Source organism: Carlito syrichta, unplaced genomic scaffold (assembly GCF_000164805.1).
Source record: "Carlito syrichta isolate Samal-C Ts95f unplaced genomic scaffold, Tarsius_syrichta-2.0.1 Scaffold309741, whole genome shotgun sequence".
NCBI classification, from domain to species: domain Eukaryota; kingdom Metazoa; phylum Chordata; class Mammalia; order Primates; family Tarsiidae; genus Carlito; species Carlito syrichta.
In genome coordinates this window covers 204,551-231,671 of record NW_007253837.1, presented here as the reverse complement: position 1 = coordinate 231,671, position 27,121 = coordinate 204,551, and the positions used below count along the sequence as shown (strand labels likewise).

At 35.8% G+C, this 27,121-nt stretch overlaps 1 protein-coding gene across 2 annotated transcripts in view; it reads right to left on the bottom strand.

Annotated features, from left to right (window-relative positions):
• Positions 1–5,134: 5,134 nt before the first annotated feature.
• Positions 5,135–27,121, bottom strand: part of CA8 (carbonic anhydrase 8) — a 97,172-nt gene continuing 75,185 nt past the window's right edge. The window contains exons 9-11 of one of the 2 annotated variants that reach the window (XM_021717447.1): positions 22,757–22,763; positions 17,458–17,461; positions 5,888–6,330 (exon numbers count right to left, since the gene is read on the bottom strand). The gene's annotated coding sequence lies outside the window, so the exon portion shown is untranslated. Of the gene's footprint in view, positions 6,331–17,457; positions 17,462–22,756; positions 22,764–27,121 lie in introns of both variants that reach the window. The other variant, XM_008067742.1, reaches the window with a different exon arrangement.

The window sequence follows — 27,121 nt, the reverse complement described above, 5'->3', positions numbered from 1 at the left end:
TTAGTGCTGCATTACATCACTGGCAGATAATACCTCGTCTTCTTCATAATACTCGACACTACGACCCAATATCATAAGCTGCATTTAATAGCTTGCTTTTCATCATGTCTATATTTGCTATAGTGACATGTTTTAATAGAAATAAGTGAACAGAATTCTCTGGAAAATGAGATTTTTCCAGATGTCTATGCTTGAGGTTGTTTGTGAGGTTAAGACTTGAAAATCATTAAACAGCAAACGCTAACTAATTCCTTTTAGTTAATTAGTTAAAACAGAAACAAAATGTAGGAATAAAAATTTCAGAGTAGTTAACTCAATAAGATAACAACTAATATTAAGTTATGCCAACTTTATTTTCATTTTAAGAAGCATCCCCTTTTAAACCTTAAGTTATCAAAAAGCATCACCAACCTTCATCATGATGATGATATTTGGCACAAAATTTTTTAAAAATTTGCTGACTCAAGCAAAAATTCCAAAAAAGACCTGATAGCCTGACATTTTGAGTTATGTACTATCATATATGACAGAGAACAACATTCAGGATGGTAGCAGGAGCCAGATCCATGTTCTTGCTTTCCAGTTATTCAATTGTAACTGGTGGAAATTATAAGATAAAATAGGTGTCTGAAAACTGTCCTAAAAGAATATAGCAACTGGTGAAACATTTATCCAAAAAGTCTTCTACATCTCAATAGGAACAGTGAGAGTAATTAGAAATTTGAACAACAAATCCACTCCCTCCTTATACCCAGTTTAGCATGATTAAAACTCCACTCTTGGTAGGAGCCACAAAATGAAGCTCCCTCTTCTCTCAGCAATCAGTCAATGGATACTACAAGGGCTGTAGAGCTAAGTCTCTACTATGACTAAGAGGTCATGAGCCCCCTCCCTTACTCAGCCCCCCACTATCAGAACAGAGGTTCTATGCCAGGCACAGTAGGCTGAGAATATTCGGCCTTGATCTCACCCATCCTAACTCACTAATATGGTGGGGGTTCCATGCTGAGAGAGGCAAACCACAAAGACAAGAGGCATCCCGTTTGCAAGTAGGAATGTCACACCATAAGAAACAGGCAACTAACCACACCACAGCTCTTAAACTATGGATGGCTCAAAGATTTTGCCTAGGGAAAGAGGCAGTCAATAAAAACAAAGAACACCAAGACTCTATCCAAAAGAATGGGTGTTATTAGAAAGAGTATGGGAAGTTCAAGTCTAAGGGTGCTCTGGAAAACAATGGGGATTTTTGTGGCAAGAAATTAAGAGGAGGCTATCAGCTGTCTGAGGGTAACAAGTTAAACTGCAGGTCAGGTGGTTTATGAGAGACAACCAAAGAAAGTGATAACTAAGAAGAACCCTTCTGGAATCAGAACAAACCTTAAAAACTAGCCTGAAAACTAACCTCACAAAGGAACCCAAATATAACTGAATCAGATGTGGAGCAGCTGATGCCCTGCAGCATTACCAAAAAAGAAAAAATGAGCCATTGGCTAGCAATGAGTGGAACCTAACAGCTAGGTGTGATACCAATGGAAGGAAATACCTTGGCAGAAAAATCAAGGAAAGAGACAGTCAAAGAGAACCCTATTAAATTACAGTCCTCTCAGAGTGACTATGTACATGATCAGGGCTACACTCTCTGAGAAACCACATTACAGGTTTCATAATACAAGAGTAATAGACTCAGTTAAGATAGTACAGATAAGTAACTGAGCAAATAAACAATGAAAGCAAGCCCAGAGGGGTGGTAAGGGACGGGGCAAAAAGGAACACAGAATCTCAGAGAAATATGGAACTCCATTAAGTGTGTCAATATATCATAATGGGTACCAGAAGAATAGAAAAAAGAGAAAGAAGTGGAAATAAATATTCAAAGAAATAACGGCTCAAAAGTTTCAAAATTAATTTTTAAAAAACCAACAACATTCATTCACAAACTTAACAAATTCCAACTTGGATAAACATTCACACCCAGATACATCACAGTACAAATGCAAGGGGGAAAAGAAATATTTGGAAAGCAGCGACAGAAAACTGATTTGTCATGTAGAAGGGAATCCCATTAAGCTTAACAGTTGGCATCTCAGCAGAAACAATAGAGGCCAGAAGACAACAGGATGTCATATTTAAAACTCTGAAAAAAAAATTCAATTAAGACTTTTAAATTCAGCAAAATTATCTTCTCAAATAAAGATAAAATAAATTCCATATAAACTATAACTAATAGGATTTGTTGGTAGCAGACTTGCTATATAAAAAATACTTAAAAAAAAAAATCCTTCTGCCTAAAACCAAGTGACTGCAGACACTATCTAAATTCACTCAAAAACACATAGGGCACCGATAGGTGTAACTATGTAACTATAAAAGACAGAAAAATGCATGTTTCTTCTTTTTCTTAACTTACTTAAAAAGTGACTGTATAAAGCAATACTACATAACTGTAATTTAGGCCTAGTATATATACAAATGTGTCATATTTGACAATGAGAACACCAAAGAGGTAAATGAGAACAAAGAAGTACTAGAGTAAGAAAATGATACCAGATGGTAACTGAAATTCACAGGATAAAATGAAAATAACCAAAAATGGCAACTAAGAAGGTTAACAGCAGAAACTCTATAAATATAATTCGTTCTTCTTTCTTTGCTCAGCTTCTTTAATATGCATACAATTATATAAAGTAAAAATTATAACATATCACTAGGTTTGCAGCATAAATAGGTATAATATATATATAACAATAATAGTATTAAAATGGGAAGGAAGTTATAGAACCAATTAGGATAACTAAACAACTCACTGTAATTGGGTCAGTATAAATCTGAAGTAGATTCTGGTGAATTAACATGTATACAATGAGCCCTATAGCAACCACTAAGAAAACAAACTAAAAAAACGCAAAAAACGAAACAAAAAATAATTAAAGCAATTAAAATAGCATACTAAAAAATGACATTTTTTTAAAACGTTAGTGATCAGGAGGAACATTTTATAATGATAAAAGGATAATTCCATCAGAAAGATATAACCATTTTTTTAATATAAATACGCTTTACAAGAGTCCAAAAGTGCATGAAGAAAAATCTGATGGAATTGAGATAATTCAACAATAATAGAAAATTAATACCTTACTTTCAATAATAGACAGAAATAGGCAGAAGATGAAGAAGAAAATAGAAGACTTGAACAATACTATAAGTCAAATAGAGCTAATAGTCAACTATAGAACACATCACCCAACAACAGCACAATGTATTTTCTTCTTAAGGACCTATGGGACATCCTGCAGGATAAATCATATGCTAAGCCATAAAGGAGGCCTCAAAAGATTTTTAAAAATTGAGATCATATGAAGTATGTTCTCTGACAATGTAGAAAAATTATAATTCAGAAACAGAAATTTGGGAATACATAAATATGTGAAAATTAAACAACACACTCTTAAATAACCATTGGGTCAAAAGGAAATCACAAGGCAAAGTATTTTCTAATATTTTGAGATGAAAAATAAAAGCATACTGCCAAAACTTATGCAGCTAAAGCAATGCTTAGAGGAAGATTTATCACTGTAAATGCCATTATTAAAAAAAAAAAAAAATCTCCTGTCTCTACACAATTTTTTTTTAATTAGCTGAGCATGGTGGTACACAACTGTAGCCCCAGCTACCCCAAAGGCTGAAGAGGGAGGATCATTTGAGCCCAGCAGTTCGAGGCAGCAGTGAGCCATGATCACACCGTCGTACTCCAGCTCAAGTGACAGAAAGATCCTATCTCCAAAAAAGGAAAAAAGAAAGAGAATCTCAAATCAATCATCTAGCCTTCTACCTTAAAATACTGGGAAGTACACAAACTAAATACAAAGCAAGTAGAAGTTAGGAAATAATAAAAATTAGAGCAGAGATTAATGAACTAGAAGACCAACAAAATCTGTTTTTTCAAAAAGGTCAACAAGACTGACAAGGCTTTAAGTAAACTGACCAACAGAAAAGAGAAGACTCAAAGTTTCTTAATTTACAAACCTGCTGACAGCAATATTATTTTACATATTGTCAGGAATATTAATTACCATGAAGCAGAGGCACTTATATAAGCTACGTGAAAAGGCACCACCTTAAATTTCAAGATCTGTAAAATTTGTCATTAATTCCCTCTTCATTTCTGCTTTGAGAGGCTTCTTCCCCAACTATAGGGTCCATCACATAGCTTTTACTTTTCTTTCTCATCCCACCATGAAAACAGAATAGATTTGAGATCAGCTATTTGCACTTTTGTTGATTGACAAATTACCCTTTCAAATTCGTTACTAAGAAAGAATGCTACTGAACAGCATTCAATTTCTGAGTCTGAGGTACCTAATGGTAGAATGAAAGGGTTTTCCACATTAAAGAATATTAAGCCTCCACACAATCTCACCAATAGAAACCACAAACTGAATTAAGTCGTTTTCAGTTCTTTGACTCAAAAAATACACAGTACACAAGCTTGATTCCTTCAATAAACACACACACATTTTTGAGGGTGAAATATGAAAAACTAGACCTTACCCTGAAAGTCATTTGAATTAGTACTTGCTATTAATAAATATGTTATATTTGTTTTCTTTGTATATTTCAGGTAAAGATGATAGGAGAATCCAAGAAGCCTCAGAAGTTCAGTGCAAGAACAGTACTTGGCACTTCAGTGCCAACCAGGTCAGGAGTGGAAAGGCTGGGTATATACAGTTTTGTTCCAGGACTTGAACACAGAGTCTACCAAAGGAGTGCCTGGAGTGCCATATGACTGGCCTCTCATTCATGGAAGGCTTCGGATCTAGTCTTTTGATCTTCAAAAGAGGCTAAACCTACAGCCACTGTTGGGAATGTGAGTGGTCTGTAAGATGTAAATGTGTATGTCACAGTTTTGTGACCATTCTCTGCCATTTCCTCATCATTGAATACTAGGAACCACAAAAGGGAATTATCCAGGACCTCTCTGCCTTCAGAGACTCTACCAGATGTCGTCCCAATGTGGTCCACAGCTACTGACAGATCCTGACACTTAGCAAGCCCTTACATTTCCTCATTTTGTCACAGTTCTAGTCCTTTCTCTCCCTGCCCACAACTCCATGATGAACCTTCTTTGCTTCCATTTTCAGAGATGTCTGGTGTGAATTTTATTTGTATTTAATACTTTCATTATTACAACCTCATTTCAACACATCTAAAAATTCTGAACAAATACTTATTCCATCATTTTCTATTATTTCTTAGATATTTTGCATCACAAAATCCCTCCAAATTGGGACTGTGTTATTGAAGTCATGAGTGTTACAACAACAGTAATAACATTTATTAAGTGTTTGCTTTGTGCCAGGCCCTCTACTGCTTTTCACAAATTATCTCATTCTGTCACATTTAACTGCAGCTAGGTACATACTTAAATTGGCTAGTAGCACTTAAAATAAGAATGCTGTTGGTCGTCTTTGAAAGAAACATCTTACCATACCATACCAAAGGTGAGTCCATAGAATAAAATATTTTAAAGTCTTACAAAGTATATAACACTAAATTAATATAGGATACTATTAAATTTATATTCCTATTCATGGAAGATAAAACTATTCCTGGTACGTTGTACCTGCCTTCTTATCCTATTATTCCTTTCTCAAATTCCTATAAACCACAGCTTCAAATATGTGCCAAACAAATGACTAGATTTATATATTCAGCCACATCCTTTAACTAAGAAAGTAATAAACAAGTATTGTGTTGTTGCATTAACTCTCAACATGTTTTCCATGACAAAGCACCTGGACATTAATTGCCATATGGGTACTGAAAAACAACATGAGACATGATTTCCACTAATCCTTCGTGTGTATTTTGTATTTTGAAGCTCTACGCTGTTCTTGATCAAAACTCTTATTTTATTACCAAGAATTGCACTAGTCTCCAAACAAGTGACTTTTTCTGTTGGAGATGTGAAATGAAGAACTACTAACACTGGAAATGAGTTTTTCCTGTCTCAATATTAACATATGATATATATTCATATTAATAACCCTGGAAACTAGTTTCATTTCTTCTGCACATAAGCAATAAACAATATTGAAAAATATATATCCTAGAAGCAGTGATGTGGATATATAACAGGGGGTTTCTTTGGAATGTACAGCCATTTCTAGTATTTCATTACAGCATGTATACAGGCAATTGTCACAGATGTCCATCAAAGCTGGATTAGATGACGATAAACAATGCAGGCTTTGAGGATAAACTGAAGCTGCAGTTCAAAAGTTTCCGTTTCTCATCCAAGGGCACTGTAGGACCATTGTCTTCCTCCTTGTGGCAAAAAGAATGAATCAATTATGTTACTGACATGCCTCCACAGCAGACTGAAAAGTCTTTTCACAGTCCAACAAGACATAGTAAAAACTAAAAATTTCCTAAGAAAATTTCAAAATCCTCTTCATGCCCAAGTTATCATTGCAACTCAGCCACAAATTTTTATCATAGTTTTTATTCCTATGACAGAATCTAGTAATGTCAAAGTTCACAAAAAACAAATATTTCCAACCAAGATAAATAAATTAATGCTGGAACTATCTTATAAACAAAAATGTGAATGTATTATGTATGAAAGAAAGCTTTACTTTCTTGTCATTAATTTCGTGTGTAATAATCACAGATGGTAACTCAAGCACCCAGAGCACTTCCTAATCTAATGGCTTTATAGTTCTATTAAATAGACAAATAATAAACACAGACTAATACACGAGACATAGCATTTTCTTGAGACAACAAATGGCATACTTCCCATACACGAAAATGACATCAGCTAAGATTTTAGTTCATTGATACTTCACCAGCTGATATTGAACTAGTGGTGCCAGCAATGGTAGCAGGAAACTGGCACTCTTATCAGTTGCCTACAGTGAACAGGTTTGATATTTTAGGCAATAAGTATCTATTAAAATTTAGAACACATATGCTTTTGGACTTGGAATTATACTTCTAGGACCTTATACTACAGAAATAATCATCCAATATACAAAGATCTTATGTATAAGGATACTCACTGCAACGAAAAATTGAAAATAAACTAAATGGCCTTACTTCCTTAATCAATTGTAATACAATGGAGTATTTCAGAATTATCCATATGTGGCATATATATCTGTATACACACAGATACACATACATGTTCACACATGTGGATGTGTATACATATAAATATATAGCATGTCTGCAGCGATTTATTTTAAAAATTTATAATGCTAGGTTATATATTTTCAAACTACATTTCAAATAAGTTAGTCACAATCAAACCTTTTTAAAAATTTTATTTTTGAATGTTTTAAAATTGATAACATTATGTATTTATTGTGTACAACCTGATGTTTTAAAATATATATACAGTGTGGAATGGCTAAATCAAGCTAATTTACATAGGTATGACTATATAATTATCATCTTCATGGTGAGAACACTTAAAACCTCTCTTCGTACTTTTCAAGAATGCAAATGTTGTAATTAACTATAGTCACCATGTTGTACAATAATAGATCTCTTATTCCTCCTAACTGAAATTCTGTAACCTTTCACCAGCATCTCCCCAATGAACTCCCCATCAAATCTTTAAGATTATGTCTCAAAGATACATTTCAAAGGTAAAACACTATTTATATGTATATATCAAACAAATATACACCTACAAATTATAAATAAAAGTGACATGAAACTGATAAAATTGTAAAATCACAGCATTTCAGAGATAATAAGGTCTAAAGGTCACAATGTATGAATTTTCTGCAAAAGGAAATAACCTGGAATTCAGCATTTCCCAAAATGGCTTCCATATAATAGTACATGTCAGCTGAAGAATGAATCCAGGTCCAAAAACATCGCAAGCACTCTAGTAAAACATGGTTAATTCAAAAACCATCTGAGTCTAAACATGCTAACGTGCATTTGTACACCTTCAAAAAAATAAGGATATTACATCCAGCACTCTCTGGATATATGTGGGCAGTTACCACATAATTTAACAAACATTTTGGAGGACAACTGCACTGCAGAACTCATTTGGGAAAGGTTAGTCTAGAGACACACATACTAGGTTTATGAAATGAAATTTCATTTTAAGAATATATCCAAATTCTAAAAATTAAGCTGCCATGATCTAAAACATCAATTAAACAAAAGATGGAGCCAGGTGTGGTGGCTCACACCTGTAATCCCAGCACTTTGGGAGACAGAGGCGAGAGGATTTGTCTGAGCCAAGGGTTTGAGACCAGCCTGGGCAACACGGCAAGATCTTGTCTCTACAATAAATCAAAAAATTAGCTGGGCGTGGTGGCACATGCCTGTAGTTCCAGCTATTTGGAAGGCTGAGGTGGAAGGATCACCTGAGCCCAGCAGGTCGAGGCTGCAGTGGCCGTGAGCGTGTCACTGCAACCAGCCTGGGCAACAGAGTGAGACTCCAACTCAAAAAAAATTAAATTAAAAAATAAAAATAAAAAAGATGAGTAGGTAAATATGTAGTCTCTCTAATCTTACAAGGTCAGGTCTTAACCCAAAGCAGAAACATTTTAACATTAGCATACTTTCCACAGTGCAACAAATGCATATGTACACTGGTGTCCCACTCACTTGTAAAGCTCTCAGGGCATGATTCAGGGGGTTCTCAGTAAATGCTGAATGACTTCTAACTTACCTAGGTGTGAAATCTGCTGGTGAATTTGGGTATTCACTCAGGTAAATTCTTCCTCACAAAGGAAACAAAAAAATAACACCCTGTGCTTATTGAGTCCCCCCTCCCATATATTTTTCAAACAAACAAAAAAACGGAACCTTCCAATGTCAAGGCTTTCTGAAGATGATCTTTAAATCAGCCCTCTCCTACAAAATGTACACTCAACCTTGTTTACTGTAGGTAGTAGATTAACTGGAAAAAGTTTTCAGTCGATCACAATCTGAGGTATGGACTTAGAATCAAGGAGCCCTGAGTTCAAATTCCAGCTTTTCCACCCAATTGCTCTAAGATTTCAGGTAATTTACTTGCTCCTTCTGAGCCTCAGATGACAACATCTACGGAATGTGTGAGAATATATTATGACAGTGGATATAATATGCCAAGTATAGTACGTTCCAGGCACATAACTGAGCTAATATTGCCAGCTAATTTTAAAGACATCTCACTAGCTGAAAATTAAACTACAATGCTGTGTCCCAACATAAACGTGAAGTACGGCCATCATTTTCCATAGCATCAGATATGAAATTTACTTTTCAGTGTTTCAGAGAAACTTTTCATGGAATGAAGTGATGATTGGTCTTATCTGCACTGTATTTCCAAGCTCCAGCCCAATACCTGACCCAAAGCAAATGTACACTCATTAAAAAGTGTAAGAAAATGACAGTAGCAATGGCTCCTATTTTGACTTTTTTATTTGTATCAAAACTATATATGCATATCATTTAAAAAGTTAAACAGTTCTAAAATATTTGTTATAGTAACTATCAGTCCCCTGTGTCATCAATTTTCACTCCTCCAGTCTTTTAGCTGATTATTTTAAAACCACAAAGCTAAGTGGTATGACTGTATTGCTACTTTTCAATTTTCTGTTTTAGGATTACGTATTGATTTTCCCTATGGCGAACGAAGACCTGCTCTTCTTTCCTCCTGTCAGCATCTCTCTCTCCCACGTGTGTGCACATGCGCGCGCGCACACACGCTACCCCATACATTCATCATGAATCCTTTCTATCACCTCCTCCTCCAAATATGGTCATTTAGTAATTTTGGTTGGATCAATATTCGGTTTCTATTATTTTAATGCTGTAAATGTTATTCAGAGCTGAATCTTCCGTTCCTGCACAACTTTTCGTTTTCTCTGGAGTGAATAAGCACCTTGGGTTTTTTCCACCTTGGCGTTCTATGTACTCATAACTAATTCAATTCAAAACTGCCTACCAATTGTCGAATTCCTCTCTCAAGAAGACATACCATGCACTGTATTAACTTCAACTTCCGGGAGAAAGCTCACCTAAAACCCTTTCACCTGCTCATATCTGGACTGACTGCCCACTATGCCTATTTCCTCATTCCATCATCATTCTGGGCATTCCCTTTGCCTTTCTCTTTTGCTGAATCTCCTGTTTACTGGCTCCCACATCTTTTTCTTGCTTGGCTTACTCTATTTTGGTGAGGCATGTTTAGTGGTTTCCTGGAAAAGAAGACATTTTCATGACTCTGATAACTGAAAATGACTAGTCCAACCATACATGTGGTTGAGAGTTTAGCTGGGTAAGGAATTCTATGTGGCTTGCCAAGGTTCCTCAGAATTCTAAAGGTCATGCTCACTGACTTGTAGCTTCCAGTGCCGCTGTTGAGAAGTTTAATATTCAAATTCCAGGTTCTTTGATTTTGACCTCTTTATTGTTTTGGTTTTTGCCTTTCTGCAATTTCTTCCTCAATGTTATGAAGTTTCACAATGATGGTACCTTGGTGTGGGTGTATTTTGATCAAGGAAGTAAGTGGGTCCTTTCAAACTGTAAATTTATTCCCATGAGTTCTGGGGAAATGCTTTGAATGGTTTTGTTGCTGGATTTTTGTTTTCTTGGTTCTTTCTCTAGTCTTCTTCTTGTGCGAATAACAGACCTACTGGACTGGTCCTCTGACTTTCTTACTATATTCTAGTTTTCACCTTCTTGCCTTTTGTTCTATCTTCTGAGAAGTTTCTTCACTTATGCCTTCTGATTCTTCTATAGAACTTCTCATTTTGCTTTGATGTTTTAAATTTCCAAAAGTTCTTTGTTTTCTGATTATTTCCTTTCTTAACAGCAGACTGTTGCTTCATGGTTACAGTTTCTTCCCTTACCTGTCCAAATATATGAATGATGACTTCTTATAACTTTTCTATTTATTTAGCTCACCTTATTCTGTTTGTTTTGAGCTCTTTCATCTTAGTCTTTCTTCAAATATCCTTAACTGCTCAAGAGTGTGAAATGACTACTACAACAAAACCAGAGTGGAAGCTAAGAGCACAGAGTAGGCCCATCTGCCATGCTTCCACTACAAATGAGCTCATTGGTCCATTTCTAGAGAGAAGTCCCTTAGCTGGTCACGTTCTCCACAGAAAATCCTGTCAGCCACGTCTGGAGTGTAGAAGCCTTTCTGCCAGTGTATTTGGGGTGAATGTCGGTATGAGGATATTACTTAAATCATTCAATTGTGTGTATGTCTTCTAGTACACAGATTCTCCCTTTCTCATCTCCAAAAGATAAGTAACTTTAGGCACCCACCAAGGCTTGGGAGGGGACTACTGGAAATACAACTGTCTCTCAAACAGCTTTCAACCAATACAGATTATTTTAGCCTTCTTTCACTCCAACTTCCAGAGATACCTATTGCCACCAACTCCTGGGACTTTAAGAGATTCTACCATGTAAACAGGCTTGTTCCTCACATCTGCTAAATCTATAACCATACAACAATCTGCTTCCAGTTTCCAAAATGTTGTGGCTGTTGTCTTCTCTGTTGCCTTCTATATCCTTGTGGGTTAATACAGCTAAAAACAAATCTTTTTCCTGTTGTTCTAACGAAGTCTGCGGTGGAAACAAAACTAATTGCCTATCTTTAATCAATGATCATCATTTAAATAAAACAGAAGTCTATTTTTATATGTTTGAGTATTTTCTAAAGTTTCAGCAATAACTGTTTTACTTGGTAATCAGAATAAAAAGTTATTTGGTAAAACAATCTAAAGAAGTGACACTGTGAATATATAAAGGTAATAATCCCTCTGGGATTTCCTCCAAATACATATTGATCTGTATCTAAATAAGAAAATTTAAAGGGAAATTTTCTATTATACAATAATCATTGTTCATAATGATGACCTTGAAGTTTGGACACATCATAAGGAGGTTTCTAAGTCATCAGCTATTGCAATATAATTATAACAGATGCAATCTTTCATGTGACTATGTTTGAACCTTAAATTATCTTCTATGAAGAGGCCCTAGGGAATAAGTGCAAATTAAATCACTATTGGGGAATTTCCTGAAAAGCAACCAAAAATAAAGCACGTGTACATACACATCCTACTCCTCAGAGGCCACTGGAGGTCACAGAGCTAATGTAAGTTCCAGTGAGTTTGGCTCAACTAATTGATACTCCACTAAAGCAATAATAGTGTAATAATTCAATATAAAATCTTCAAAAAAAGGGTCTTTTAGCAACAGAATATAATTTTAAAAATGAGCACTCTCTCCTTCAGCATGGGCCCTTTCTCCTATACGCTAGTGGAACACTTCCTCTGGCAGCTGGCACATGCTGCTCTGACGCAGAGTTAGCTGTGTACCTGATTTACCCCTGACACTAGGCTGTGACTTCCTTCAGGGGAAAGTCGATATCTGCTCCTGTGTATATTTTCACCCAGCACCTAGACATACACCAAGCAGAAGGTTAAAAACAAATGCCCTTCCAATAACAGGCAAGAGCATATAGCTACCTTCCTTTTCAACATACTCACTAATAACAGCATTGAGTCATGAGGAAGGAAGATAAAAAGAGAAAGAAGAAAGAGAACGAAAGAGGACAAGAGTATAAAATGCCTTTGAAGATTCAAAGGAAGAGAGTGGAATCCTTGCCACTGGAATTGGAAATAAAAATTCCATCATATTAGAAATAAGAAAAGGGAGTCAGATACTACTGATTATTAAATGTTATTCTGGATGTACTAGATTATGCAACAAAATGAGTGTTAAAATTATAAAGGAGGAAATAAAATTGTCATTGTAGAAATTATCATAGTCTATCAAGAAAACTCAAAATAATCAGCTGTAGTCTTATTGGAAACAATAGCAAAGGTTAGGAAGAAAGGGACAAGTCTAATTAATTATTTGTTCAATGATAAAATATAAACCAACATAAAAACGCCATAAAAAAGGATGCTAGTCAAATATACAATAACAATAATAACATTATAATTGCTCACACTTAATGAATGCGAACTCTCTGTTAAGCTCTGTGCTGCACATTTTGCATATCTCATTTAATCCTCACAACAACCCTATAAGGTTATGACTCAGTATATTCATTTCATAGAGGAGGCTGAAAAAATATCAATAATTTTCCCAAGTTGTGGAGCAGCAAGTGGAAGTGCCACGTTCTCTATGAAGCCATACTCCAGCTGACTACCATACTCAAATGTGCAACCTGGAATACATTTTATGAGAGAGAATTATAAAATGTATGACAGGTCAAACTTTAATAAATGTAGATCTACTCAATGTTCCTTGATAGAAACACTTAATGTTATAAAGGTATCAATTCTCCTGAAATTACTCTAGAAACTCAATGCAAATGAAAAATTCTAGCCAGGCTTGGTGGCTCAGCCTGTAATCCCACGCTTTGGGAGGCTGAGGTGAGTGGATTGCACGAGACCCGCCTGGGCAAGTTGGCAAGACCTCATCTCTATAATAAATCAAAATTTAGCTGGGCATGGTAGCGCGCGGCTATAGTTCTAGCTACTTGGAAGGCTGAGGTGGAAGGATCGCCGGAGCCCAGCAGGTCAAGGCTGTGGTGGCCAGGAGCAGTCACTGCACTCTAGTCTGGGCGACAGAGTGAGACTCCAACTCAAAAAAAAGAAAAGAAAAGAAAAGAAAAATTTTAACAATATTTTCCTTTCTTTTTCTTTTTCTCAACCTCTTTCTTTTTTTTATTTCTATCCTTCTGCTAAAAAGATTTTATAAAAATATTCAGAAAAATTCTGCAGAATAGATTGGTTAACAATGAAATATATACTAATGCCACAAACACTGTGGTGAATGCACATGATTAGATGTATTGATGGAACCAAGTATTCATGGGACTTAATATAATGTAAAGGAGCCATTCTTGATGAGATTGGCAAGGATGAAAAAATACAAAATATTAAATTCTGTTGAAAGTGAATAGTGAACACATGGTTAATGGGAGCATAAACTCTTGCAACTCTTGGGAAGAGCAATTTACATATATATTACAATAAAACACTCTGATCTAATAATCTCAATACTAAAAAGTTTTTAGAAAATATACAAGTTAACCATAGTATTGTTGATTCCAGAAACCTACTAGAAATTACCTAAATGTACAATAATAGAAGAACAGTTCAACAAACTTTGGTATACACTTAAAAGCAACTTATGTAAAACCACTTAAAAGTATGACATATGGTGAAGAATTAAGATGGTGGACGTAAGGAAGCAAGAGTTTGTTTCTCCTATGGAATAAATCAAGATAGAGTTTCCTCAGTACCCAGAGAGGAATAGGACCAGTAGCATGCCCCACAACTCTCCAAAGAAGTGATAATAACCATACAGTGCAAAGAAAGAAAAATCTATCAACCAAAGCCGGACCTAGCCACACTCTCGCCTGGATTACCACAGACCACCAGCAGCCTCCAGACACAGTAGGGAAGGTGAGAGAGGGGAATTTAGGAGTGCTGTGTTCCTGCCATGAATGTGAAAGACTCCCTGAGCCTTTCAGGATTCCAGTCCCTCATGAGAAACTGTCTTACCACAGCTGTGCCTTGCCAAAGCCCATGTAAAGTGGTGCAGGAAAAAAGAAAGCCCTGAATGACTCCAGCCACCATATCCCAGGAACTCAACCCTTGCAGGCAGCAGGGGCTGCTTTATAGCTGGCCAGGGAGGGGACAGGCCCCAAAGGGCAAACTCCTCAGCAGCACATACTTCTTAGTTGGGGAGAGCTGCCATGAGAATTCTTGAGTCCTGGAGGCCAGGTGCATTTTGACATTCAGAAGGCAAACTGCCTGAGGCTAAAGCAGGGAGCTGGGTGAGATTCACTGCCATAGTGAACTCTCATTCCTCATGTAAGCTCCTCTTTGCCTACTCTGCACAACAGCATTAGCCCAGTGGCCTGGGACTCCCTCCTAATCACTACTGGGGTATCCAGGAGTGCAGGCTTGTAGGGTGCTTGAGCTCCTTGCTTCCTGCACTCCCCTTGAAGGCTCAAAACAGACAGAACTTGGGTAATCCCTAGATCCCCAACCTCCACTTAGGATGGCTGGGTACTTCCTTAGAGAAATACATACCAAGGAGAAACCCTACAGCCACCATCACAGCTGGCTTTCACCCACAAGCACCACCTCTTGGTCAAAAGTTAACAGAATCGCCCACCACACTGGATATAATATATCATCTTTGGGGAGGGCCTGATCCCAGACCCCAGCTAACACCACTTTACAAACTATTCCAATCACTCAGGAAGCCATGAGCGAATGCAGGTATCCAGCAGAGGACTGCCACTGCTGGCAATTAAGAAACTCACCACACCAAGGCTATATATAATCAAGGAAACTCTACAGTGTCTTTGTTGGCTCCCTGCCAACTTCAAATAAGAAGCAATGGTCTACCCCAATGAGAAGGAAACAGAAAAATAATTTTAACAGTATGAACAGAGTTCTCGAAAACCACCAAGAGACCACACTAACTCTTCAGCAATGGATCCTAACCAAAATGAAATCTTTGAAATTCCAGACATAGAATTCAAAGGATTGATTATAAAGTTGATCAATTAACGTCAAGAGCAAAAGGAAAACCAACATAAGTAAACTAAAACAACAAAAACTACTCAGGACATGAATGAAAAGTTCTCCAAAGACACAGACGCCTTAAAAAAAAAAAAAAAAAAAGCTGAAATTCTGGAAATGAAGGAATCACTTAAGAAAGTACAAAATGCAGTCGAAAATTTTAAAAGTAGACTAGAACAAGAAGAAGAAAGGATGCTGGAACTTGAAGTTAAGGCTTTTGAATTAAACCAATCAGACAAAAATAAAGAAAAAAGACTCAAGAAAATGGAATAAGATCTCCAAGAAACATGAGATTATGTAAAATGTCCAAACCTAAGAATCACACATGTTCCTGGGGAAGAAGAGGAGGCAACAGGTTTGGAAAACCTATTTTGAGAGAATAATGGAGAAAAATTTTCCTAGCCTTACCAGAGATTTAAACATCTAGATACAAGAAACCCAAAGGACTCCTAGAAGACTCAATGCAAACAGTTATCCCCAAGGCATATAATCATCTGGCTATGCAAAGTTAATGTGGAAAAAAAAAAAAGAATTATAAGCACAGTGAGACAAAAACATCAAATAAATTACACAGAAAAATCTATGAGACTAACAGCAGACTTCTTAGAAGAAACCCTAGAAGCCAGAAGGGATTGGGGACCCATTCTTCAATCTTCTCAAACTAAGTGACAATCAGTCAAGGATTTTGTATTCTGCAAAATTAAGTTCCATAAATGAAAAAGAAATGAAGTCTCTCCCAGACAAGCAAATGCTGAGGGAATCTGTCACCACTAGACCAGCTCTATGAGAAAGACAAAAAGGAGTTCTAAATACTGAAAGATAAGACTGAAATACACCATGAGAAAAACACTGGATATCATAAAGCTCACAAGCCTTGTGGAACACCAACACAACAGAGAAAATAAACTAATAAAATAATAAGTAAATAAATAAATAAAGCAACCATTAACAATACTCTGCATAAAATTGGTAGTAATCAAGTCTCAATAAATTTTTAAAAATCAAAATCAGATCAAGTGTATTCTCAGAGCAGTGAATTAAAACTAGAAATTAAATCCAGCATCCCTTCATGATAAAAACTCTCAGTAAAATAGGCACCGAGGGAACATTCCTCAAAATAATAAAAGTCATACATGACAAACTCACAGCCAATTCAACCTAATGAAGAAAAGTTGACCACATTCCCCCCAGATCTGGAACAAGGTAAGGATGCCCACATTCACCACTCCTATTCAACATGGTACTGGAAGTCCTAGCCAGAGTAATCAGGAAAGAAAAATAAAGCCTTTCTAAAATGGAAAATAAGAAATCAAACTAACTCTGTATACTAACAACATGATCTTTTAACTAGAGACTCCTAAAGACTCTTTCAAAAGATTATTGGATTTGATAAGTGAATCCAGTAGTTTCAGAATACAAAATCAACACACACAAATCAATAGCACAGCTATACACCAATAGTGACAGCTGAGATCAAATCAAGAAAATTCCATTTACAATAGCAGCCAAAAAGCTGAAATACCTAGGAATATATTTAATCAAGGAGGTAAAGATCTCTACAATGAGAACAACAAAACCATGATGAAAGAAGTTGCAGCAGACACAAGTAAATGGAGAAATATCCCATGCTCATGAATTGGAAGAATTGTTAAAATGACCATAATACCCAAAGTACTCTGCAGACTCAATACAATCCCTGTGGAACTACCAATGTCATTTTTCACAGAATCAGAAAAGACAACCCTAATATTCATATGGTACCAAAAAAGAAGCAGGACAGCCAAAGCAATCCTAAGCAAAAAGAACACAGCTGGAGGCATCACACTACCTGACTTCAAATTATACTACAAGGGTTTAGTTACCAGAACAGCATGGTACTGGCATAAAAACAGACACATGGATCAATGGAGAATCCAGAAATAATCTCAAATACCTACAAACCAACTGATCTTTGACAAAGCAGACAAAAATATACTGGGGAAAGGACACCCTGTTCAACAAATAATGTTGGGAAAATGGGATAGCTACATGCAGAAAAATGAAACTTGATCTCTGTTTCTTCCCATATACAAAAATTAACTAAAGATGTTTGATTAAAGACTTAAAGGTCTGTGCAGAAACCATAAAAAATCCTAGAAGGAAACCTAGGAAAAATTCTTTTGGACATCAGCCTAGGCAAACAATTTATGGCTAAAATCCCAAAAGCAAATGCAACAAAAACAAAAATAAGTGGGACTTAATCAAAATAAAAAGCTTCTGCACAGCAAAATAGATAATCAACAGAGCAAATAGGAAATCTACAGAACGGGAGAAGATATTTGCAAACTATACATCTGACAAAGGACTAATTTCCAGAATCTACAAAAACTCAAACAAATCAGCAAGAAAAAAGCAAATAACTCCTTTAAAAAGTGGGCAAATAACACGAACATCTCTCAAATTACAAACATCTCTCAAAGAAGATACACAATAATGGCCAACAAACAAAAGAAAAAGTGCTCAACATCACTCAGTCAGGGAAATGCACATTAAACCACTATGAGATACCACCTCACTCTAGTCAGAATACCATTAAAAAATCAAGAAACAATAGATGCTGGCACAAATGGGGAGAAAAGGGAATACTTACACACTGTTGATGGAAGCGTAAATTAATACAACATCTATGGAAGCATTTTGGAGATTTCTCAAAGAACTAAAAGTAGATTTACCATTTGACTTAGTAGCAATCCTGCTACTGAGTATCTACCCTAAGGAACAGAGGCAGCTTATATAAAAAAAGACACCCACATGTTCACTGCAGCACAACTCACAACTGCAAAGATCTGGAATCACCCTAAATGCCTATCAACTGATCAGTGGATAATGAAAATGTGATACCTATACACACACACACATATTGTGGAATACTATTCAACTATCAAAAAGAATGAAATAATATATTTTGCAGCAACTTGGACCGAACTGGTGAACATCATCCTAACTCAGGAACAGAAAACCAAACACACTATGCTACTCACTTATAATTGGGAGCTAAATGAAGGACCCGCAAAGATACAGAGAATGGTATAATGGGAACTGGAGACTTGGAGGGGAGGGAAGAGGGGCTGAGGGATGAAAAATCACCTATCAGATACCATGTGCACAGGGTGGCAGAGGTAGGTACACTTAAAGCCCAGACAAGTGAACTATTTGTACCCCTAAAGCTACTGAAACAAAGAAGAAGAAAAAAATCCGACATACCTATTTAAGTGACAGGAAAAGATATATCATCAAGCTGTTAGTAAGATACTATGCACAATATAATTTCATAAGAAAAATTATACATCTACATTGGCATATGTGAAACATATGTAAAGAGAGATCAAATGGACAAAAATGATAAGGGTAACATTTACTGAACACTTACACCATGGACAAAAAAAACACGTTTAGCTCTTAAACTGCATTACCTCATTGTTGTCTTCACAACCACCCGATGAGACAGATGTTATTATGGCTGTCTCTTAGATGATAAGAAACGCAGGACAGCAGTAACTTTTTCAAGGTCACACAACTACTTAGTGGTGGAATGAAGGGAACCTGAGCCATCCCCAACTGTGTTCCAGGGCCTCCATGTCCACATATCCTGGTGCTAGTGATGCTGTCACTGAGAAGAGGACTTGAGAAATGTTTGCTGCTACTTTGTTTTATTCGGTACTGTTTGAAAATGCTACCATGGCCATGTGCTATATTCAGAGGCAAGGAAACAAGAAGGCAAAGAAAGAAATCAAAGGTGACCTTTTCGATGGCAATTTCAATAGGAAGACGGAAATAAACACACTTCAATAAACTGATGAGCAAAAAGATGACAAGAGGTGAAAGGTATACTGAATGACTGATACACAATGGCAAAAATATCTTGTATACAATATTCAATCAATAAATTAGCATAACCCTCATAGAGGGTATCTCAGCAATGTAATCAGAAAATGAAAGCAAATATGTTCTTTTTTTCCTGAAATCTCATTCCCAGAAATTTATCTAAAAGAGATAAGGAGGCAAAAATATGCAAGGAAGTTCCTAATTTTCTGCTCTTTGTTATTATGAAGTGTGTAGGGAAGCGTTTGAAGTTAAACCTCAGCGTTTGAAGTTAAACCTACCTGGATCTGAATCTCTGTTTTGCACTTTAGTGGCTGTAACCTACTCAACTCCCAGCCCCTGTTTATCTCTAAAATGGAAATAAAAATGCACTCAGTGCACTGTTGCTCACATCTATAATCCTAGCTACTTGGAAGGCTAAGGTGAGGGGATCACTTGAACCCAGGAGTTTGAGGCTGAAGTAAGCCATGATCATGCTACTGAAGCAGAGCAAGGCCCTGTCTCTTAAAAAAAAAAAAAAAATGTCCCGCAGGATTGTTTTCAGAATTAAATGAGATGATGAAAATACAGTACAGGGTCTGAAATATAAAAAAGCTTTAGTTATTTTTCTTCTGATTATTCATGAATATGGTAACTTGTTCATATGAATGACAAACTAGTCAAAACTCAAGGATAAATAACTTGCTAATTTCTGCATTATGCTGCACTGAAGTATTATGAAACACCAAATGTAGCTTTTAAAGTTATTCAGAAGTGATATTTTGACACTTTCTCAATCTCAATTAGTACTAAACTAATTAGCAAAACTGTTTTACACACTACAGTGAGTCACATTTTTCTTCCTTCTTCTCTAATCCCTGGTGTGTTGTAAGGGTGATTGAGTATCTAATTACTTCTTAATTGAATGCACATATTATACATTTTTCACTATTTCAAGCTTAATGCTTTTATTCCAGAAATCAAAGTCAATGAAATTAAGTTGAATTGGGATTTAGGCAACTATTATAATGACAGAAGGGTTGTATTATGTCTAATTGTAAGTAAATGTGTGTTTTAGCCTTATTTCCTACGGAAATATTTTAGGTACAGAAATGTTCCATAATGACTAATATAAATGATTAATAACACTGCTATTCTTATTTACAATCTTTATTTCCTCATTAAAGTAATTTTATTTCTGAGACCTACTAAATATAATCATTTTTTAAAGGAAAGATACCATTAAAGAACCATTGGTTATACCCATACTAAAATCACAACGAACATTCATATCTGCAAAAAACTACAGGAGTTCCTCTGCAATGTATAGGTTGTAGGAACTGTCACATGCTAAGAGCAGGAAAATAAAACCCTTGGAATATTTTGAATATAACCTGTAACTTTCATCAAAAATACTTATTTACAGAAAATTATAAAAATATTACCATCAAAATAGCATTCCAACTCAATTAATACTTATGGGGAGAGTATTTCATGAAGATATTGTTTTCTCTTTTTTCATTATACAGGAGTAAAAAACAAAACAAAACACTGAGGTAGATATTCTCAGACAACAAAGGTTTATTTGCTTGTTTTTTGTCTAGGTGTGGGGAGTAACCATCTGGAAGAATTTAGTTGAAGACCTCTTCAGGCAAAAATTAGATTAAAGAACTTCTTGAGATCCAATTCCATGCTTCTGAGATGCCTCCAAAAATATTTTCTGTAGACAAGCCCTGAATACCTTTATGAGTTTCTAATAAAACTTATAAAAGCATAAGCAATAAGAATTCAGAGATTTTTGAAGGGGTTTTAGGAAGCACTGTAATGGAGAACAGACCAAAACCAATGTGGTTTTATTGTTTTAACAACTTATTTTGAGACAGTGTTACCAAGCAGCAAATTTCTTGATTGGAAAAGCCTCTATATCATCTAACAAATATTTTAGATTCTGTCTAAGGTACTGGGCATTATTATCGAGATTACTTTAGCTTTGTATGTTACCAAAACTAGTTTCAACTATAATGTTTAAGTAAGACTGAAGTAGCCAAAAGAATGAGGCTGACCTATATGCATCAACATAAAAATATCCCAAAGAGACATTTAATTTTAAAAATGTTGTGCCTGGTGTATTCTTGTTAAAAGTATTTTAAAACAGATTGTTTCTCACTGTTGTGAGGGTCATGTCAGTGTCTACCCTTCTTTTACATGGTTTCTTCTCTAACTTACAAAATGTTTACATCCCCTCCAAAATTTGTATGTCGAAATCCTAACCACCAAAGTGGTGGAAGTGAGGCTTTTGGGAGGTGATTAGATCATATGGGCAGAGTCCTCATGTACTGGGATTAGTGACCTTATAAAAGAGACCCCAGAAAACCAGCTAGCCCCTTGCTCCATGTGAAGACAGTGAGAAGGTGCTATTCTATGAACCAGGAAGTGGGCCCTCACCAGACACCAAATCTGTCGGTGCCTTGATCTTGAACTTCCTGGGCTTCAGAACAGTGAGAAATACATTTCTGTTGTTTAGAAGCTACCTATTTTATGGTATTTTGTTAGAGTAGCCTAAATGGAAGAAACATAACCCTTTCCCTTCTTTACAAGATGGCTAATGAAGGGATCTGGGTAAATTCTTCCACACTACTCTGCCATAATCCTTTCCTCATCCTCATATAATTTCATTTCCATTCTGAGATTTAGATCCTCTAGGTTTGGCTCTATGTAAGCAATTTGCTAAGTATAAGCAGCAGTACCATAGCCTATACACATGAGATTAAAATATTAACAAGAAGGTAGATTGGGGGATTTCAGTCATTTTATCATGTTCTGTATTTCCTTAATAATTTCTAACATCTAGCTACATATCAAATCTAATGTACATCAATTTTCCAAAGCTCATTTTCAATGTCACACAATAACTGAGACATTTAAATCAGATCCAATAATACTACCTTACATTGAAAATGACAATAACAAACCACAATAATCCTTCCTCACCAGGGACAAATATTGCCAACCAGTCACATCATTCTTTCCCACTTTGCTCAAACGTGGATTTAGAATCCTTCTCAGCCATCTCCAGACAGCTAGTACAAATCAGAGATGGCATACAAGTTTGAGTGCTATATGCCATCATGTCTTCTATTTTTATAAGTCTCGCTTTAACAATCCTATATAGAAGAGAGGGGAGATGTTCTTCTTAGAGTCTAGAGGAGATGATTCTAACTTTATGGGTTGTAATGACAAAGGTGGGAATATGTAAATGGCTTTGGGAAATATCAGAAAGCAGATCTGCAAAACTTGATGATAAGCTGGAAATAAGGGGTGAAGTAGAGAAGACAGGTGCCATACATGACGCAGGTTTCAAAGAAAACGAGAAGAGAGGCAGGTCTGTGCAGAAATCATAATTCAATCACGTATATGTTGAGTTTGAGAGGCCTGTGACGTATCCCAAAGAAAAGTTATACAGACAGTGAGCATTCAATTCTATGACTTAACTGCGTTATCTGGTATATGAGTATCAATGAATGAGTCACATGCATTCAGTAACAGGCTGTAAGTGTGGATGAGTTCACCTACAGAGAGAGTCAGCCCCAAAGGCTGAACCACAGGGATCCTACATTAAGTGGTCCCCTAAAAGGACATTCATGCAGCCTGCAGGGGATGTAGAGGTGATGCAGGTAGCAAGAAAATTGTGTACTATGAACAGCAAAAAAAAAAAAAAAAAAAAAAAAGAGTGTGGCAAGAAGTCAGTCAGTCTCAGAGGCTACTGAAAGATTCAGCAAGATGAGGCTGAAATGACCCTTGAAATATACTGTTCTTAAAAAATTGACCATTTATTGGTAAGAAAAATGTGAACATTCATTTTGTTATGCCATTAAATAACAATAAAATATCTAAAATTAAAGGGGGGGGCCAAAAAAACCGGACTTTATTTATTTAAAATTATGTATTTATTCTTACGTGTTTAAACTTTAGTCACCTTCAAAGTACTCTCTGTTTGATGCAATCCATCTGTCAAGCAACTTTTTCCACTACTCAAAACAGTTTTTGAACTCGTCGGTTCTGATGCCTTTTAGTGCTGCTGCCATTTTTTGTTTCACCTCTTCCACACTGGCAAAATGTTTCCTTTAGAGTACTTTTTTCATCAGGGAAACAAACAAAAAAAAGTCACCAGGGGCAAGATCAGGTGAATAGAAAGGGTGGGGCATGGGGGTCTTGCTGTTTTTGGTCAAAAACTGCTGAATGCTCAGCACGGTATGGGCAAGTGCACTTGTAAATCAGCCATTGGGAAATGGGCAAACACATAGAAAGTATCTCCAAAAATAATTCCCTGAAGCCAAATGCAGTCTCACACAGCACTAGCTGGTACATTGATGCCAATGGGTTCCTAGAACACTAATCTAGCAGGGGAAGCCTGTACTACAAGAGGCTCGCCCTCCAAAAGATCATTCCATTTTCTGGGGGGCTCCCCCCTTGTATGCAAGAGACAACATACCAATGATCTCACTGCAATTCACAATTTTCAAACAATTCAAAGCTAAATATGAAGCTAACAGAAGAAAGTAAATACTTTGCTCTAATTGACAAATATTTACTATTAGCAAGGTATGAGATTTGATTCTCGATTGGTCAGCTAAGTATACTTCATTATTTCCCAACCTAGAAATTTTATATTGTACTTCAATAAACTATAATCATCTTCTTGAAAGCTGTTTGTATAAAATCAGAAATGACTGATATAACAAAATATGTGTTCATTTTTAAGAGCATCATTTTTAAATGATTTTCTCCAATTTCACTGTTTGTATAGTTTAGTAACTTCTTATACTTGGGAAAGGCAGTTACATTTTATGGATCTCAGTTTCTTTATTGATAAGAATTTTAAAAAGCAATGCCCAGAATTGTTTTGAAGTGATATGAGACATATGTAAATCACTTGCATAGTGCTTGGCACAGAACCACTACCACTTATTGAAAACAAATTATTATTACTGTTGGAAGGTTTTCATGAAAGGTTTGTTTGCCTTTAACTCAAGTGTAAAAATATCAAAAATCTTTTCATCCTTTGCACTCAGATGTCCCCTCTGAGGTGACATCATAAATCTAGCAAACTACTAGGATGTCCCCTCTCCTGGGACATAAAGAAACTGCTGGTGATCATACACGACAAACTGATGCAAGTGCAAATTTTTCAAAAATTTACATTTCCTTGAAGTTTTCCATTTAAAAACAATGAAAAACTAATGTCCCATTTGAAATTTGACAAGCTTCTGATCAATCAGCTGAGAAGTGTGTCCTTCCACGTGGTCTTCAAACAACAGACTGGACAAAAAATTACATATTATTAATATTGGAAGAAGAAAACGAGACTGCATTGTCTGTTCAAATAGAAAACACCAGGTAGAAGATGTCAAATGAATTACTATTGCACAACATGGGTCAATGAACGAGCAATGCATATCAGTGACTGTTTCACATTTAACCGCACATTAGAAAAAATAAAAGATATAAAATTTTGACTTTTTGTCATAAATAAGTTCCTCATTGACAAAAATTCCATTATAAGCTAAATATCATTACAATAAAAATAACTGGTTCCCAAGCTATACTATGTAGTATGAAACAATTCGCTTTTTCATTATTTCACAAAAAAGTGTGGTCACAGTGCTAGTAGGAGACCTGCAAGATGTCTCCAAGTACAAAGTTTAATCTACTCTTACTTTGTGCTGTGTCCAAAGCAGCTTAACAAGGTCTCAGGACACATCCTGGACCTGCTCTTACTCCCTAAAGGACACGTGGAAAAGAGGCAGGGGTGTTCGTGCGTTCTGACCACCTGTAGATGCTACTCATACTTCAGGTCCTTCAAGATCACAATGAATGCCCTGGATTACCACACACTTACCAAAACATTCTGCGTTCTTGTGTCACTCTGGTTAAATACATTTTTGAACTGCTGCTTATACTTTCTTGGAGATTCACACAGGACCCTGGCATATTAAAGGTTCTCAGATATCTTGTATTAAGAAAACCTGCTTCATGTAATAGGTTACAAACTTATTTGACTTTACTACATAGAAATTTATAGTTTGGTAGAGTGAAACACTTATTGCTAAATAAAATAATTAAAAACTAAATTAACATGAAACTAAACTCAGAAAGCAAAAAGAGAAAGATTCAGAGGGCCAGTTTACTTGGGAAAGACCTCATGGAGGGAAAACCTGGTCTTTCAAATATCAACAGCATAGACTTTAGGGCAGACAAATTTCTGGGGGTGACAAAGGGCAGACAGTTAAATGAACAGCTAAACAAATTGTCAATGTGCTAAGGAATCAGAGAAGCAAGCAAACAAAAAAACAGATGCTTAAAAACAGAAAGCTGGAGTCAGGTAAAATTTTACTGAAAGTTACAGAAAATGATCATTTCCCTGACTGTTGCTATTCTTATATAACTGAAACATCAGTTGTTTCTGCTTACCTTTTTATAGTTTAATACGAACTTGTTATCTCTGCTTAATAACAATCTAGTTTTTAATAGGCATTCAATTAATTAACCCCCTATATTTTGGTCTGACTGAGCCAGATTTATAAGTAATTATCTGAATTTTTCCTGTTGCAAAAAGTATATATTAATCTATATATAAATCCTATTTTGGTTCTATTTTTATTTTTAAGACTTTTAATCATAACAAAATTCTGACATAAAAGGTTCTGTTTGATAATGTTGCTACTACAATACCCTGTTTTAAGAAGTATAGAAATAGAAAAACAAATTCACTCACTATCTTTAAAAAAGTAACTCCTTAAAACTTTTGATTAAAGTAGATGGTTTTGACAATGAAGTCTGCATTGCTATGATTTCTGCATTTTGGCAATTGCCTCAAATCAATTTTTGAGCTTTATGTTTCCATTTGGATACCTAATAAAACCACCTTATTCATAAAGAAGCACTAATTTCACTTTCCTCCTCATTTACCTGTTGCCTACTCTCTCTGGTTTCTCTTTTTTCATGATCAAGTTCATAGAGACTTAGGAAAGTATATTCACCATATAACCCAGGAACTATAAAAGCCCAGCACTCAAAGAACCCTTGCGAGGTCTGACTGAACACCCCATCCAGGTAGGTTCCCATCTGAACCATCCAGGAACTTCAAGTATCTAATGCTTTAGTCTTCCTAGAAAACCCACCTGAGGTTTAAACCACCTATCTTCAGGAATGGTCTTTCTTGTAGCCTCTAGAAATATACTCTTTCCTTAGCTAATCCAAATTCTTTTGCTGATATTTCAAAGCCATTTTTTATGTCAGCATATACTTTTTGAGCATCTGTGAGGTAAAAGGCATAATAGAACATGTTTAGATAACATAAACTGCTCCTGGTGGTTTTCTTATGGAAAAATATATTCTTTAGGTTTAAAATAATGAAATCAATTATATTTACATCTAAGTATGCTACACATTTAACATACAAGTTGACTCATTATTGCAAAATGCTGTCTTTTCTTCTTCTCAAATCCAATTTTGTTTGAATTCTTGGGGGAAGAATAAAATCATTCTGGAATTTTTACATTTCACACACACACACACACACACACACACACACACACACACACACACACACACACACTTATATAAATATATCCAAAATAATAAATGGAAATAAAAGGAAAAGAGACCTAATTCAAAACAAGAATTATTTTGCT